At 35.4% G+C, this 15,279-nt stretch overlaps 1 protein-coding gene across 1 annotated transcript in view; it reads right to left on the reverse strand.

Moving 5' to 3' along the window:
- The window catches only part of LOC131689002 (BTB/POZ domain-containing protein Tiwaz), a 186,278-nt gene extending 177,669 nt beyond the window's left edge, over positions 1-8,609 (reverse strand). The window contains exon 1 of the mRNA XM_058973721.1: positions 7,753-8,609. The gene's annotated coding sequence lies outside the window, so the exon portion shown is untranslated. The remainder of the gene's footprint in view (positions 1-7,752) is intronic.
- Positions 8,610-15,279: the final 6,670 nt, after the last annotated feature.

Raw genomic sequence — 15,279 nt, forward strand, 5'->3', positions numbered from 1 at the left:
AATCATGTATCGGTTGAATAGCTGACACCTTTTAGAAGGCATTCTGATCATGACTACAGTCATCCATGATTTCAGAGAAAAACGTCGTCGTGTGGCATCTCTCCCCTACAATTGCGATAGAAGCCGCATCAAAATTGCGGGTGAGAAGCCGCACATGATGGTGGAGGATCCATAGCTAAAAAAGTATTTTTTTCACATTAGAATGTTATTAAATGATCATTTACGTTAGGTATAGGTTCTTAATAAGGTATATCCACAAACTAACGGACCCAGTGGCGTAGCCAGGGGGGGGGGGGGGGGTTTGGGGGTTAAAACCCCCCCCCCAAACCAAAATTAATTAGATTGAAAAAAAAAAAATAATTGATACTGACGATTTTTATTTAAAATTCCACAAAATATTTTTGGAAAAATATTCTCTGATCACTACATTGAGAACTGTGTTTAAAGCGTCATGAGAACTTTTGGAAAATTGTGGGAAGGGGATCTTGTAACTTATCTCTTAGCCAAAATCCCATAGTTGTCAAATTACTTCATTGTAAAATAAAATAATTGTCTGAATTATTATGAGCTCATTTTTGGAAAGATGCTTCGAAATATGGATTAGAGACAATTTTTCGAATGGGAATGTAAATTTGAATAGGTTGATTGCATATAAAACATAAGCTTGTTTACCAAAAACTTGCATTTGAAACATTTGCTGAAAATGTATTTTTTTAGATTGTGTTGAGTTTAGACAACAATTCAATATGGTTAACAACAAGAATAACATTTCAGAAACTAGTTGAAAGCTGATGTAACTTTGTCTCTAGCAGGTCAGGATCGGTTTTATGAGCATTGAATTTTTGTTGTATTATCAACTATATGAATAGCCTCTTAGCAGGATGCAATGAATGGCGTACTAAAATTTTGTGTGCTACGTACTAGTACTGCAAGTTGTGAGGTTGACTAATGAAGAAAAGTAAAATTAATGCTCGATAAATTTTTAACAGTCACGATCACATTCATTCGAAACTGCCAAATTTCGATGTTAAGTAACATTGAAGAATTTCAAAAGGTAAACTGTTAATTTAATTTTGACGGTTAATCCTCCAAGAAGTAAAATTACTCTTCAAGCAAATTTGGGTCGAGACTTAATGCCCCAGCAAAGTTTTCGAAAGTGCTATTTCAAACAACTTTGTCAAAGACATAAATATCCCACATATTCAGAGTATCGAAATATAGTAGTAGAAAACCTTTACAACAAGCTATTCTGAAATTACTGTATTTGATAAATCTCTTCTGCGGTAATTAAATAATAAATTCACATTGCGTTCAACGTGCCTTTGAAGCTTGCAAATAAAAATGTGGGAACTGGATTTAAAACAAATAATTCCCAGATATTAAAAGGACTCAAAAACACAAAGATTGATTCCATTTTCAGGAGCTAGCATCAATTCGGCGCTAGCTTAGTCCGCCCACCAAGTTAGTGTCGGATTCTGATGAGATGAAGTCGAAACACAAGTTTCAGTTCCATCTATCCATAATTTAGCTATAGGTTTTGTGTTCTCAACTCGCAATGATTGTTTCAAACAATTTTATCCGTAGCGCAGAAAAAAATAGTTTTCGCCTAATTTTTTTTTCACTAAGGAGAAATATAGCAGGCCCAGTCCATTTAAATCCCTATATGTTAAATTTATGTAGCCTTCATATTTTCAACAAAATTGTTTGAAATGACATTATCACAAACTTTGCTGAAGGCACCATGTTTCTTAATATTTTTGCAAAATTAATTCACCATAATTACCTCTATGAGAATTAATCACTAAAATTTCTATATCAAAGCAGGCGCTGTTTTATGTTGATAACTTTCCGAAGTTGTCAAACCTTCAAAGTCAAGGATTATTATATTAGATGATCTTGAACGTTGAAAAATTTTTAGATCATTTATCCCACTTTAAAAGATCGCAATTTTTGCTTCATTGACGTATTATACAAGAAAATCATCTATAGAGGTTTGAAAACTGTTCCATGTTGATCCTTCTTGTTTGTAGACTGGAATGACATCTGTTAGACTACTTATGTTTTTGAGTTTTCAATAATTTATCAAACTCGAATTAAATTTTAGCATTTTTTCAAAAAATTTGCGATTTCATTAAAACCCCCCCCCCCCCCCCAAACCAAATTTCTGGCTACGCCACTGAACGGACCTAACACAGTGAGTTATTAGTTACTTCGATTTACTTTTAAAGTTTCAGGAACTAATTTTAGTGAACGCATTGATTTGTAGTGATGTCAATATTGAGATAAAAACGAAAATTTTAAGGAATTAATGCTTTTTTCAAAACAGTATTTTAGAAACTTGTCACAATTCATTAAAATGATTTAATCGAATATTGAATTGTGTACTTTGATGCAGGATCTATTTTTAGAAATGTGCGGCATCTCTCCCCAAATTACTCTACTGCAAAATTCCTTCTCTACAACTTTGTAGCTTTCTTCGTTGAAAATTTAGTGTTAGCGCCCTTCAGCGATAACATGTGGAACTAAACTTTTCTTATTATATACTATCATTTTTCTAACAATATTATTGAGCTTCTATTCTAAATATACTATCGAGCTTATATTCTTACTTTACAAAAATGTATAATCCGTGGGAATCGAGTATTGGTACACATAGAGCTTCCATTTCCCGACGGTTTTCAGCTTCCCGGGATTCGGGAAATAAATAATAAATTTCCCGGGAAATCCCGGGATTCCGGAAATAAAGAAGAAAAATAAAAATGTGAATGTTTCTCTTGAAAACAAAAGAATAAATTGAAAAGTTTTCAAACCCGTTTGATTGCATGTATATCTGCCCTAAAGCAGTTGTCAGAAGATGGCGATTTGGTGGCCTACACATCATTCAATCATTTGATAACTCGTCAATAAGTTTACGCAAAACTTTTACTTGGCTATATATATATAGCCTAAATTTTGGTAATTACGATTACGATTGGGACGATATACTAAACGCAGCTGCTGGAGTTACTGTCCAAAATTGGAATTCGTTGTTCTGATACGATGGAATGTGATCAATTTAATGCAAAGCACCTTCTTTGGTAATTTTGAATGAAAAGATTGAGCTGCTTCAGGGTAGTTACTTCCGATCAAAAGAGGAAAGTTTATACATGGAATCCATTTCCGTTACGGTAGGATCAGCATCATTTCGAATCATTTCGAATCAAGCAGATAATGGGCGAACTGTGTAGCGATGGATGAAGCCTATTATTGATTTCCTGTTACGGGCAAGTATCTGGATTGCTTGATCGTATCCCTTCAAAAATCCTTTGTTTGTTGCGAGTTTGGATGCGCATGATATTGGACAGATACAACGTTATGTATTTCTTTTCATATATCCAAAAATTTACAGATATTACAGTTACAGTATGACAAATAAGACGAAATGTGCATTCGATGAACCGACCAAATATTTTCTGCAACGTATAGCGTTTGCGTTAAGCAGTAGTAACGCAATTTCCATTACTAATTTGATTGCAAGCCCTTTCATTCAAGAGCTAACTATTAAAATAAACTATTAAAAGAATTGTTAAAAATATGATCAATCGGTATATCGTGCGCATCACTAACGCTACTATAAGGAAATGGTTCGGTATAAAGGCCGGCAAATTAATCCATTTTTGAATGAATGCAACATTCTTTAGCAGTGTTTTGAGTCGGGCGTGGACTATATACCTAAAAAATCACGAAAACATATCAGTAAGCCTACAGATATATAGTCCATTGATCTGCAAAGCAGTTGGAAAAGCACAATCTGCATTCACTACTCACTCCAAATGTTTGCCGGTGAAGATATTTCCTACAGAATTTGAGTTGGAGAATCTATGTCTTATGGAATAAATTAAAAATCTTTTTTCCCGGGATTCCCGATTCCCGGGAATGACAAAACACAATTTCCCGGGAATCCCGGGAAATCCAAAAATCCCAGGATTCCCGGCAAATAAATTCCCGGGATGGAAGTTCTATACACAACCGTGCACTGTTAGACGCCATACAAAACTAACTCAGCCATCACTTCAATAAAATTTTAACAACTTCTTATAACAAAGTCGGATTGCTTTGCGGTCTTCGACAAAGTTGTAAATAAATAAATTATCTTTCTTGTTTTCACTTATAATGTAAAGCATACAATGCTACCTTGCGGTGAAAATGTGAGCAAGTGGGTTTTCTCCATGTAAATTGTCGAAAAATCCCATGGAGACTGCAATCAATTGGTCCGGTAGCTGCTTTCAATTTGGAGACTAGAAATCATCTCTTGAGTGAGCCGACGGGGGCCATTTTTTCTTGTTACTCTAATGTACAGTTCCGAAGTTAGTTTATGTTAATAATGCAAATCTTTCATACTATTCACATTGAATCGTTCTATTAGTTGCAACAAAAGTTAAAAACGCCTGATATCCTCGTTTACTTTTAGAAACGGGAACTCTATATTATTAAAATTATTCTACTCCAATAACCGTATCTTACTCTGAAAGTACAACCACGAACAATAGTTCTCTTTGCGTTTTTTTTATTGGAATTCCTGATCACTTTTTAAGTTTTCCTAAAGTAACAGAAATGTAGCGATTCTGCAAATTAACAAGACGTACGGCAATTACGAATATGATACTTATTGTAAATCCGGAAACATAATACGTTGCAAATTGCAACAAGGTTGTCTCGAGGTATAAAATCAGTTAATGTTCGTCATTTCAATTTCAGATCATACATATTGCTCGCACAAACACATACATTATGCCGCACTGCTTCTCCCAACCGCTGGAGCTGCCGGCAAATATTTATTTGGATAACTTTTCATAGGGTAATGAGCCGGTTTTGATCTTAATGGTAAGATCGCCGCACTATTTTTGAACAACTTTAAAATGAAACTTTTTCTTAAACATCGATGTACTACTTAAGGAAATTAGGCAACTTTCTATAAAAATGAGAATAAATGTTGTATTCAGTGCCTCTATTCCCACCGTAACCATCTAATTGACGCCCGATAGAGTTGGACATTTCTCGGTGCAACGGAATGTAAGGTATTGCGTCAACCAGCTTTTTATCGATGCAGGGAAATTTCACAGGCTAGTGTGTGTGTGTGTGTGTGAAATTTTACTTGCATCGATAAAAACTGGTTGACGCTATACCTTACATTTCGTTGCGCCGAAAAATGTCCAACTATATCGAGCATAGATACGGATTTAGAAAATGAATCTTTCTACTGTCGTTTCCTCATAAAAACTAACATAATCATCACACACATTAGCTATTAGAAGAGTTCTCAGAATTGCACTCGCAAGAAATTACCATGCGAAGGCTAATAACTGATAATCACTAGTTTCACACTAAACATTGCATTGTTGCGAATTGAATTTTGTGGTTCATGGCAATATAATCTCTGCAATCAGTAATCAGTTCAATAACTTAAATTAATTTATTATTCATAGTCAAAACTCGCATTACAATAAATGTTCTGGTTTATGTTATAGTTTGGCGCACTGATGACTTTTATCTGTGTGTTAGATGGAGAATGATTGTTTTGATTGTGGTGGCAATATTTTGTACGACCGTATTTTTAGCAAAAGTTTTATGACACTAGGATGTGTCCTAGCGTTTAATAAATCCTTCAATTATAAATTACACGGTGCTACAGTGATTTTGTACTTTTCAAGTGTCCTATCATAAGTTGTATAACTCATTAAATTCAACTCAAAATAAAGTATGAAAAATATTATATGCACTCAAAATCTTGCACATCTGGTTAAACAAATTACAATTACAAATGATTTATAGCAAAAATACTATTTTTCGGGACTATCGGCCATAAAAGATTTTCTACTTTGTTATTTTTCAAACGATTTTTAATTTTTTGAGTGTTCTGAAAAGAACTTTCCAGCGATATGCTATATTACGTTCTTTTATTAAAGATACTATACGGTATTGGGCGAAAAATATGATTATTTGCGAATTTTTCGTGGAATTTATGAAAATTGCTTAACATTCTTTCAAAGAAGCGTCTTTGACTTATTGAAAATTGAAAGAGCATATTAAATTTCGCATCTAACGACCCATTTATCATCAAAATCGGTTGAAACATGACAAAATTATTAATTTTAATCCATATTAGAAATTGCCTCGCATGAACTTTTAAAGGGGTAGTGAGTCATTGTCGCGTACTCAAACATTCTATAATTATATCTTTCGATATTTTCTCCGATTGTAACTTAAAAGTTAACACACATATTTTTGAATTTATACAAAATCGAGCAAATCAAATCGATATTTTTAAAATTTTAAATGAGACCGTCCTCTAAAAGTTCATGCGACCACGTTTCTGAATTGGAAAAACAATCATAACTCTGCCAATTCTCAACCGATTTTGATCATAATGAGGAATTAAATGCTCTCTGAATTTTTGTTGAAAAAGATGATTCTTGATAAAAAAATGTTGAACAATTTTTATATTTATCATGAAAAAATCATAAAATAAATTAATATTTTCTTATTGTTGTGCCGTAACCGCATAGTATTTATAACAAAAAAATACACATATGATATTGTTGGAAAAATAATTTCCTCTTATTTCCAGAACATTCAAAAAATTGAATTTCGCACCTGAAAAACAATTTTTTCGCAATAAATCAAGATTTTTAAGGGGATATTAAATTCATCAAATGTTGTTTTGTATTGTATTTGACTAGACATACAACCTTTAACTTGAAAAGTACATGCAATTTTAATAAAAGTGTAACTTAGTTAAATAAATTTGTGATTTTTGCTAAGTGCATTTGCATTACGTTTTGGATCACTAAAAAATAAAGTAAATTAGCAAATACTTCTAGAAGGAAATTTTATTTCAACAGAAAATTGGATTTAGTTCTGATCTGATCAATTATGTCCATAATTATGAAGACTATGTACTACCTTGCACACCTGTTTTAGCCAAATTGATAACGTCATTGTCTCATGTGCTACTCTATTTTGTACCAAGAGGTGCAGAAAGAATAGCGATGAACTATACTGCACATTAGGCACATTACCCTATTATGACTCTCGAATCTCGATACACTGTATCGGCATCAGCACCAGCAACAGCAATCAACCTCACAGGTTCAAACCTTTTCAATATTTTCCGTGTTTGTGCAGCGACGCTTTTCCAACCCGGTCTGCGTGTTGTGTGTATGTACTATATTTCGATGTTGTTCCCCCGCGCTCACGCCGAGTTGCATCAAAAAGCGCTGGGGTGGGTCCTGGCTGGAACGAGGATATGGAATATGTTGCTGATGGTAGCCGGGAGCGTATAAAGTGCATTCCACATAAAATTTTGCTTGAAACCGTTCGCTTTTTAATAACATTGTTGTATAAACAATACATCGAAACGAAATTAATCTGCCGGCACTCATCATTATAATATAATTATAATTATCCCAATTATGTGATTTTCGGTTTGAATTTCTTTACCAGAGCCCGGTGCATTCTGCAGCGACAATGTTGACAGCCGTTTTGTTTTCCCTATCAACAAGCCCACATAGAAATGAAGCAGAATCGAAGGGTGTGCTTCGGGCTAAGTGTTTCACCGTTTCATGTTACACAAAGTACTATGCACCAGGCGCACCTCTGCATTTCAAGCTGATAACCACAATTAGCAGCGACACAAAAAATACAAAATATGTAAACGCAGCGGACACTGAAGTGACTGTCACCTGGCCGGAGAAAGACAAAAGTGGCACTTACCTTTTAAGGCAGTTCGCCTCCAGGCCCAACGAGCTGCTCCGTTGCTCCAGATCGGCGGAGTACAGGTTGAAGATGTCGAAGGGAAAAATGGTGGCAACTTTTTGGACAGTTCGAAGCGGTCACTAGAAATATTTGTTGTTTACACAAACCCACACACACAAACACGTGCTCTAACGGTTCACCAATCGTCACTTGCCGAACTGGTTACAGTACAGTAGCGGACCACTTCCGGTATCAACCGCAACTTAGTTATTTGCTGCTTGCCACCCGCAAAGTCTGACCTATCCTATACAATCAGCGGAGCATGCCACCAGAAGCACGCAACACGAACGGAGTCACAGATCAGACTGAACGAAGGTCCACGCGAACAGACAGGATTATGTTGCCGCCACTGGGGTTTCAATTTCAAATAATTTGCCTCCTTTGCACCTTGTTTTATCGCATCGCTCTCGGTTTATGAGTTTCCCTTCTCTCTCGTATTCAGTTGCGTTTTCACTGGGTGGTGGGTGGCGTATCCGGTAATATACGGCATACCCTGGCACCTCTTGTTGTGCATTCACACTTCAGCTCTCTCTTTCTCTTTTTCTTCGGCGGCAATCGAAACCGACGAAACACCTCAACAGTTTTATGTTTTTGTATGATTTATTAAAGTTCACTGAGCCCTCTCTCTCGCATTACATGCTGGTTGAGTCAGGAGAGTTTCTGTCACTATACGTTTGCCTACCGACAGTAACCGAATCATAAACCAATTCGCGACTCACTTTTTGTTTACAGCGAACAATCCCGCACTACATCCTACGACAACAGAGCAATGCGAGATCCTGTCGAACGAAGAAACCCCGACACAAACCCGACCGCTGACGAATAGAGAATGCGCGAGTCCTAGAGATTGTTGATATGTTTTATGCTTCTTCTGCATGCTGTGGGCCATGAATCTACTCACGCATGTTAAAATTTTGTTTTGTTCTCTCTTACTCTCTCGTTTCGAGTGCAGGCCGAGAACTCATTGATGTATACAGCGGCATTCAGAATAATCATTACTAGTCTTTCGAATACACGTGAAGTTGGAAAACGTCATATATACGAAATGATGTGATCTGCCGAAAATTTTATTGCGAGTTAGTTCGGAAATACTTACACATTAATTCTATAAGTATTATCTTAACCCTTACATACATGTTTTAAAAGCTATTAAAAGCAAACACAGTACTATTTTTCAAAATGAGTATAAACATCTCTGTCTCAAAAGGGAAAAAATTATTAATGTGCAATTTGTGACATTTAGTTTAACTTACACTGTGATTGTTACTTTCCTGGATAATCTCCACGGCAAACCCGTTTTCAGATCTATACCACCTTCAACATTGAACCTCGTCGAAACACATTCGCACGTACCTGTAGGTATCTATCCGTTGGAGTAACTTCTCTCAATAACGCTCGAAGGCGCCAAGCATGTGGTCACGCTAGTACTTCTGCAGCGAGATAGTAGCACCTATCGCTCGGGCGTCCCGCGAAAAGATGAGTACATGAGAGCTCTGCTCGCAATAAATGGGTCCGAGAAGCAATACCTACAGTAGCGATAGCATCCGGATGGGAGGAGGCATGCATCGGGTTCATCGTTATCGCCAGCGTGTCGCGCTTCGAAGTCCTATGCGAAAGATGTAAACAAACATTTACTTTGAGCAGGCATGATTAATAGAGGGTCATAATTAGAGATCCGTTTGTAGCAGTGCACTTGAGCCCCTCGGGCTCATTGGTGAGAGCTGTGCGCGTCCGGGGTGTCCAGATGATTTAAACCAGATATTGACGCGTACATCAGTAATGGGCCGCGGTCGGTGGACACCCAGTAATTGCTAGCGAGACTTTGCGAAGCGAATATCTAGATTTTCAATTAGTGCATTCAACTAACATCGCACTGCTTTTTATACTGAAAGCAAAACTTTGTATCCGCATTGTAAAGTAATATCGGTAAAGGGGCAAATAACAAGTTTTCTTTGAAAGTATAACAAGCACTTGATCGATTTTGTTAGCTATTTTCAGCATATTTGGTCGGTGTTTAGTCAGACCGGACTATGTCGCAAAACATAAAAAAATGAGCCAATGATAGCAATGGATAGAAAATTTGTTCAGCTACATTCGACTTTTGCCAGATTTACATATGTAACAATAAACGAGAATTATGGCAAAAATTAATTTCCAATTATAATGTAAAGGATGCTGCGGTAGGTATTCGACGAAATATCGGTGTTTTAGTTAAGTGCCAGATTCTAAGAAGTAAACCGCATGATTTTCTTAGCCATCTATCGTATATAGGGTTCCAAATTTTATTTTTTGGGGTCGCAAAACACGAACAAACCTGTTTTGATCAAGATTTGTGCTTCTTTCGCAGAGATACAAGCTGTTCAATTGTTTGATTCCAATGCTCAATACAATTCTCCTAGAATATTTGCAATACTGCAATTGCATAAAAAAGATATTCGAAGACAGTCTAAATTGAGAGGCTATACAAGTTTTCAATAATATTGCCAGACAACGAAGTTATAGGAATTCCACGGGGAAGTGGCCGACCATAAAAATCCACCATCTCCGATTTTAACAAAAATTTGCAGCTATGTTTGGTTTATGAGTCTCCATGACTTCCACAGGTTATTAGACCATTTTGATTCAAGAGCTTTTTTTTAAAAAAAGGGCGTATGTGTTTTTGCATGCACAATGAACAAACAATAATAATACGAAAACCATAATTTGTTCAGCAAAACTATTCGAGAATGAGTTGCAGGTCATTCATTAATCTTTGTAAAAAAATATACACTGAAAAAAAAATTGTGCCGATTTTCAAAAAATTTATAATTTATATTAAAAATTGGAATTAAAAAAAACCATTTTTTTAATTTTTATTTTTTGCCAGCGAAAACCTAAATAAAAAAGAAATATTTTAAGTCTAATTTTATGATGGAGAAGTTATCAATAAAAAAGTTTTTCTAACATCAAATTTGTACATGTTTTTCAATTCTATACTATGTTACAGACAAAAATATATTTTTTTTTATAGAATGTGATTCCCAATGCCATTTCGAATCAAAATGCTCTTTACAAAAATCTTCGAAAATGTAGTCGTTTTCAAGATATTTTAAATTTTGTTTAGACAAAAAGTACTAATTCGTTAAATTACGCCCTTTTCATAAATTATTCGCGTTTCACCATCAACAATCGTACGATTTTCATAATAGTCATGATAGGTTCTACAACTTACCTTTTGACACCAAGATGATAAGAGGATAATGTTGCAAGTTATAGGTCCGATTTATAAAATCACTATTGGTCATTTTACATTTCTTATAAAAGAAATGTATAGAATTCGCTCAAACTTTCAAGATTTTTTCCGAGGCCCGGAGGGCCGAGTCTTGTATACCAATCGACTCAGCTCGACGATTTGGGACAATGTCTGTGTGTGTGTGTGTGTGTGTGTGTGTGTGTGTGTGTGTGTGTGTGTGTGTGTGTGTGTGTGTGTGTGTAACGGACAAATTCTCATTCGTGTTTCTCAGCAATGGCTGAACCGATCTTATCCAAACCAATTTTAAATGAAAGAACTAAAAAACAGTATGAACGCTATTAATTTGTTTTTGATTCTGATGTTTAGTTTCCAAGATATGAATGTTTGAATGCGCAAAAATGGCGTTTTTTGCAGTTTTTTGAAATTATCTGCCGAAATTGACAATATAGATTAACAATTTATATGTTTCTAGACAGCTTTCGAACCTTTCGAACAAGCTATAGATTGTAGAAATCGGACTATTACCAAAAGAGATATTTATCATTAAATGTGGACGAAAGATTTTTATCATTTCCCATTGCCAGAAATATGACCAAAAACATATAATCTACAGTTAACTCTCTCTATGTCGATATTGAAGGGACCATCGACATAGGGAGAGATCGACATATAGAACACAATGATTTTCTTTGAGACAACTTTTCCTTCAGGACATCACAATGCATACAGGGAAATGAAGATAGATGCTCGTATTGGGGGGAGTAGGGTAGTAGACGACGAGGTAAAGTGTGCTCGCATTGCATAACATCAAGTTTGCTGTTTGAGAAGGAATCCATTATTTGCAATTTATCATTCTGCCCCACATGTAGGGGAACATGGGGAGACTTGACCAGGTTTTCAGCTAAACCTGCATAAATCTCTAAAAAGTTTTCAATCCTTCCAAAGTCACTGAGATATAATGTAAAAAGGTATTATTCGTGCTCATAATTTTTTGCGGAATTTTTAATTTACTTTTTCAAAAGTTATAAAAGTTTGTCTGAGATCGTTTATTTTGGTAAAGTCTCCCCACTGCGGGGAGACTTGACCAAGGCCTGGGGAGACGACCAAGAGAGTTTTGAAAAATCAGAGCAAAAAATAATGACATAAATAATAGTGCAATCCTTTTTTCATATTGTCGAGGTCATTAGATAGCAGTAAAAAAATATAAAAGGGTTGTATTTCATAAATTTCGACTGTGTTTAATGCATTCCCTTTTAAGGATTAACTATACTGCTTACATTGCATATTAACACGTCACGAAATCAGCCATATTACTACTAGCTTTGTTCACTAGTACAAAAAGATATAGACTGATTTTTGACGTGGGATTTTTTTGTGACGTGATTAACACTAACGGTAGGTACGACAGTATAGTAAATATCAGAAAAAAATTATCTTTCTTCGGCTTATTGCCACTTGGTCATGTCTCCCCATAAAATCTTGGTCAAGTCTCCCCAACATTAACGTATGCGGAATGAAATTTGGACAACGCTTCAAGCATTAAAACAAAAATGCAACCCTGTGCAAGGCACCATACTAAACGTCATACTCTAGGCACACTTATTTTAAACATCCAGTGTTAATTTCGACCCGCTAGGAGATACCATGTGACCAAAATGGCAGCGAACGTCTAATCTGGCACCTAGCTATTATGCAAAAAGAAGTTTTGGCGCATTGAAGGATTATGGCATACTTTTTGTACAAAAGGCTGATAACCCTCCAAACGTACCACAACTGCGTCCAAATGAGGATTTGTGGAATAATTTGAAGCAGAGAGTATATGCCAATAATTTTCGACATAAAACTAACAAACATGATAGTCAAAATTAAGAAAGAAATTAAGAATATGCCAACATCAATTTTTTCAACTCCTTTGCAAAAAGATCCTGCAAACTGTCATAAACCTTTTCGAATGGGCTCAAATTTTTTTCTACATTAAGTTAATAAGCTGACAAATGTTTTCATATAGAGAGAACATTCAAGAGTTTTCTACAAAAAATGCCTTTTGGATTTTGTCCAAATTTTATTCCGCATACGTTAGTTATTGCGTTTAATCTCGTGCTAGTAGATATGTCCATACAAAGTTTGATACAAAATTACATCATTTAACACAAATTTATTGAATACGGAATCTTTTCTATAAGGAAAGCATTTTTCATTCCAAACTTTTAAAATTACCTTGACGGACCGAAACTAGTATAAAAATATTTTGGATTTTTTTTAAGAACCTAATAGAACACGTCATAGCTAATAATATAATTCTGCGCTTGGTCAAGTCTCTCCATTTTCCCCTAATTGAAATTGTTTTGACCACGAAAGAATGATTTACGTGCTACAGATGACTGCATCGCCCTGATCGCCAATTTTCATTTCATTATGTATATGCTTTGTGATGTCCTGAGAGAAAAAAAAACACATCGACATAGAGAGAGAATAATACAGGCAAATTTAAAGCTAGGTACATCGAGATAGGGAGATATCGAGATAGAGAAAATATCGACATAGAGGAGTTTTTATACGTGCAATCTGAAGGGACCTACGAAATAACACCGTACAACACCCCCCCCCCCCCCCACAACACCCAAAAAAAATATTGGATTGAAGTTGAAAATTTATTGATGCAGACTGATTTAATTCAATATTACAATAACAATTATCTGATCCGTGGATTGATAACCTGTTGTTGTTAACATCATTAGGACTTTTGATAAATTGTCGGAATGGGGTCCTGATATGTAACTGATCTATTGGTCTTGATTTCACAGTTGTCTAATAGCATCAATATCAAATTCCTGCCTGAAAACATTTCAATAGAAAATTCCAGAGTTCTGCAATCAATCATAATCCTCAGATTTATTTTCAAATTGATCTCGCTTTTGTAGAAATGTATTGTAATAAGGGTCTTTATTTAATAGGAAGCGAATTTAAAATTGATTTAATGTCTATGAAACATAGAACTGCTCACCAAAAAATGCATAACTTTCAACATTTGCCAAAAATGTTTTTGTCTTTCTCATTCACTCTAAAATTCGTCAATCTAATCCCGACCCGGAGGACCGAGTGTCATATGCCAATCGACTGAGTTCGTCGAGATCGGAAAATGTCTGTGTGTGTATGTATGTGTGTGTATGTATGTATGTGGAAAAAAATGTGACCTCTGTTTCTCAGAGATGGCTGGACCAATTTACACAAAGTTAGTCTCAAATGAAAGGCACAACCTTCCCATCGGCTGCTATTGAATTTTTTATTGATTGGACTTCCGGTTCCGGAGTTACTAGTTGAAGAGTGCAATCACACAGAAAATTCTCATATAAACTGAAATGAAAAATTTTCAAAATCAAATTTGTATTTTTGATGCCAAATGACTTTAAAATGCATGAAACATTGAGATGTTTGACAAAAATTGACTTCTTTGAACTTTGGTACATTTTTGCCTTTCTCATATAGAAAGGTTATGCAATCACTCTAAAAATCGTCAATCATACCGGCCCGGAGGGAGTATGCAGAGAGGGGTTGCTACTTTAAAATTAAAACTAATTTAAAATTTCTTAACAAGTTCAAAATTTTCGGCTGGACCTGGACCTCCCGGATCTTTCTCCATGATCCGCCGCTGGTTTCAAGCGATGTTTCAGTATCACATAATATCTCAAGATCGTGGCTGTCGATCCGTTGTATGTATGTGCAAATCGTACTGAACATGTAATATTCATTTCCACCATTGTATTGAACATAATCAGCCATGGAATCGTAGTCTGGACAAATGAGATAAGCACAATTGCACCACTAGGTGGATTAAAACAGGTTTTTATTTTAGGAATGCGTCGAGTTGAGACGAAAACGTGATATGATTAATAACGAGGATAACACTTTCCGAATGTAGAGAGAAATTTATGAAAAATGACGATTTCCATTCGACTCTAGCAGGTTCTGATCGATTTTGATGATCATTTGATTTTTGTTGTATGACCAATTATATGTATAGGTCAAATGTTTAAAAACAGTAATTTAAGGTCAAGATAGCATCATTTTGAAACCGCCAATTTCGGAGGTTTAGTATCGATTCGATGAGTTTTACAAACGTTAAACAGCGCATCATTTGATAAAATAATTTTGACGGTATATCGTCCAAGAAGTATTTATGGTGAATTTTCTCAGGTTAATATTCATGACTACAATAAAGTCTCAACAAATTCGCTAAAGACACGAACCTTGTT

The sequence above is a fragment of the Topomyia yanbarensis genome, chromosome 3, assembly GCF_030247195.1.
Source record: "Topomyia yanbarensis strain Yona2022 chromosome 3, ASM3024719v1, whole genome shotgun sequence".
Lineage (NCBI taxonomy): Eukaryota > Metazoa > Arthropoda > Insecta > Diptera > Culicidae > Topomyia > Topomyia yanbarensis.